Genomic DNA, 4,008 nt, shown 5'->3' on the forward strand with positions numbered 1-4,008 from the left:
TAGCATTGCAACGATTGGGCGTCGGACACAAGCTCGGACCTGATCAGCCTGTAGCTGCCCCCTTTGAGGAGGGTTTATACCAGCGGTCCCCGAACTACAGCCCTACTCCACATTTTGCCCTTAACAATACCACAGATGCATTATAATTTTTGTTTTCATTCTGGCCACGTCATGACTTGTACATGTATAGAACGCAACACTCTGTTCTCGCCTTCTGCGGTCTGTGCCTCATCTGAAACCCGTCCCTCAAAAAAAAAGTCCAGGACACACCCCTGGCAGATAACATGGAATAATGGCGAAAAGATTAGTTAAGAGAAAAATCGATTCAGAATGCAGGGTGTTTAACCCGGTGGGTGGATTTAACTTGGAAAGTGTTGGTATCAGTTGGGTTTCATAGCCGACTTGCTTTCTGGGTTTCACCGTGAATTTGATCTGCAAGCAGTTGTGTCTACAAGAAAGTTCATGTTACTTGGTCTTTTTTTCTGTGAAAAACTTGAAAAGGGTTATTTGGTTATCATTTATTTCATAAATAGTGTTATTTATATCATTCATCATGTTATTATTTATTTTCTGATTTTTTTTTTCCTGTCAAGATCCCATAAGGGGTTCATTTTCGGTTATGTGTAGCTTTCCGGAAAACAGTAAATGTTTACGTTTAGACACCTCTGGGATCGTCACGCTTTTTGTTACAAACAGGCTCGGCCCCCCCGGAAAAAGTTCTGGTGTGTACTGTTAAATATCCGAAACACCTGATGAATCAGAAGCACGCCACTGATGATGATGTGTCCAAAAATGGATATAGTTTCTGACTTTACTCTCAATATATATCTCATGTAAGTGCAAACCATCTACTGGCACAACAGTTTTACATCTCAGCCCGTGTTTCTGTGATTCAGGCTTACAACCACTCATGAATCATAGAGAAAATATATCCATCCATCCATCCGTCCGTCCGTCCATCCATCCATCCATCCATCCATCCATCCATCCATCCATCCATCCATCCATTATCCATCATCCATCATCCATCCATCCATCCATCCATCCATCCATCCATCCATCCATCCATCCATCCATCCATCCATCCATCCTTCCATCCATCCATCCATCCATCCATCCATCCATCCGTCCATCCATCCGTCCGTCATACGTGTTTGCTCACTGCAGTTTCTTATCAGCCAAATGCACTGCAGACAGCAAAGTAACAATGTGATTATATGGGGATATAATAAGTTTCTGCACGTCTGACAATTAATGCTTTGAATCTTGAAAGAAACATCGACGGTCAACCGTACGAGCATTAACTCGATCTTTAAACGTGTTCGTAGAGGAAAACGTTGAAATGCGCGCACATACAAACACATACACATTTTTTTATCAAGTCATTGAACGGACAAAAAACACCTTACCTGACCTCTTGCCTTCCTCGCCTCCTCCGTCTCTGCACCACTTCATTCCCTCTTTCCCTTCTCCAGTCATCAATCATCTCCGGCGTCCTGGCCCTCCTTCCCTGTATCTCCTGTCACTCGCTCCTCACCTCCTCACCCTTGCCAATTTTCCCTCCGTATTAGTGACTCAGCAAGTTTCCGTCCACCCCCCCCTCCGGTCTCTCAGTCATCCATTTCCCACCCGTTCCAACAAATCCACAGGGCAGAAGCTGCGCCCCGATACATCATCTCCCGTCCTCTACCCCTCTCCGAAGTTCAAATTCATTTTATTAGCATTGGCAGCATTTCATCCGCCCGCCAACCTTCTCTCAGGATCATCCGACGCCAGGATTCAGCCCGGTGTCGGTCTCGGCCTCGGCCCTATCCTGATAGAATCACCGCTGCAGGAGTGGAAGGTGCGCGGAAATGAAAAAGGGGTTGCTTCAAAACACAATCTACTCAAAATCTAATTGTTAAAGATGTAAGAGAGTCGCCAATCAGTCTGTTGCTGCTCTGTTTACCTGCTGTCTATTTATTCCTGGATGTCTCTGTCTTCTGCTTTTCTATTTCCATTTATATCCATATTTATTGTCCTTTTTTTTCACATTTTAACTGTTATAACTGCTGAGACAAAGGGATTTCCCCTATGGGGATTAATAAAGTTTCTTATTTTATTTTCTTCATCAAACAATTAACTTTCTTTCCGTTTTTCATTTATTTAGATTTTTTTTTTTTTTTTTTGGCTATTTTTTTTTTAAGTTGATTTTAAGACGCTTTTAGGTGTGTTCTATGGAGCTATTGAAAACAGTGGAGTGAATATGCCAATTAAAAAAAAATGGATAGGTAAATAAACCAAGAATATATTATTTTCCAGTGGGATAGAAATGTCCAAAAATGCAACAGCATCAAAAAAAAAAAAAAGAAATCAATTAAAAAAAAAAACAAATAAATAAAATATTCACAGCAAGCAGTCACACCAACAGATGTCTTGGAACGTAAAAGAGAATTTTTTCCGTTTTACTGGCTTCTCCCTCACTCTCAAGAATGATTGGGGACTCGTTTCCTAGAAGGACAAGAGCAATATTTTACTATAAATTACATTTCTTTTTTAAAACGGCGCTTTATTTATGATCCATGAAATTATATTGGAGACGGGTGTCTGAGTTCATTAGCTGTTAGGTTGTTAAGTGCACTTGAAAAAAGACAAAAAACACTGTTTTTATTGAACGAGTTCTAATTCTAATACTATTTTCCTCAAGTGTGATAAAAAAATGGGCATAAACAGATCATTGGGGACATAAATTAGTTGTTAGTTGCAGCGGAGCTGCAGATGGAGGATGAAGGCATCCCGTAACGGCGCTCCGGGGGAATCTGCACCGATGATGTCCGGGACTTAAATAAATAAAGAGATAACCGCAGTGCAACAATTACGAGACCTGGCCGGAGCTCACGCCGATAATGTCTGGCAAGAAGGCTGGAGGCTCCATCTGTGCGAGCGCTCGGCCTGAAATTGAATAAGGCTCCGTCAAACGAGGACAGAGCGCCGCTCGCCGAAGGCCTCGCGGGACAATCAACACCCGATTATTTAGTCTCCCCTTTTGTGCAGCGAGACAGAACTCCACGGACCGTGGAGGACCGCGTCTTGCGATGCGATTGGACGACGCAAGCGGGAAGGGTTTCTATCGGGGGGATTAAACGCCCAAGCGTTACACCAGGAAACACTTTAAGACAACCGGGTTCAACCCGGGGTCGCGCTGGATCGAGGCTAATGGCTAATTATCCACCAGAAACCCATGGATTATTGACTTTGGTGCCGCATTTCCAAAACACACGTCACTTACCGTGAATGCAAATTTTTTCGCATTCTTACAGTCTTACTTTGAGGACATGTATGCTCGCTGTGAGACACTGGTACGAGGACATGTATGCTCGCTGTGAGACACTGGTACGAGGACATGTATGCTAGCTGTGAGACACTGGTACGAGGACATGTATGCTCGCTGTGAGACACTGGCACGAGGACATGTATGCTCACTATGAGACACTGGTACGAGGACATGTATGCTCGCTGTGAGACACTGGCACGAGGACATGTATGCTCACTATGAGACACTGGTACGAGGACATGTATGCTCGCTGTGAGACACTGGTACGGTGTGCTGTAGGGGTAACAGAGAAGTTCAAGGTGGAGGTGGGACTCCATCAGGGATCAGCTCTGAGCCCCTTCTTGTTCGCAGTGATAATGGACAGGCTGACAGATGAGGTTAGACAGGAATCCCCATGGACCATGATGTTTGCGGATGACATTGTGATCTGTAGTGAGAGCAGACAACAGGTAGAGGAACATCTAGAGAGGTGGAGGTATGCTCTGGAAAGGAGGGGTGTGAAGGTTAGTTGTAGCAAGACAGAATATATGTGTGTGAATGAGAGGAACTCGGGTGGAACGGTGAGGCTACAGGGAGTGGAGATCAAGAAGCTGGAGGATTTCAGGTACTTAGGGTCAACAGTCCAGAGCGTAGGAGAGTGTGGAAAAGAGGTGAAGAGACGGGTCCAAGCAGGTTGGAATGGGTGGAGAAAAGTG

Source organism: Fistularia commersonii, chromosome 4, assembly GCF_037954325.1.
Source record: "Fistularia commersonii isolate RoL2024-O1a breed Wild chromosome 4, RoL_Fcom_v1.0, whole genome shotgun sequence".
Taxonomy (NCBI): Eukaryota; Metazoa; Chordata; class Actinopteri; order Syngnathiformes; family Fistulariidae; genus Fistularia; species Fistularia commersonii.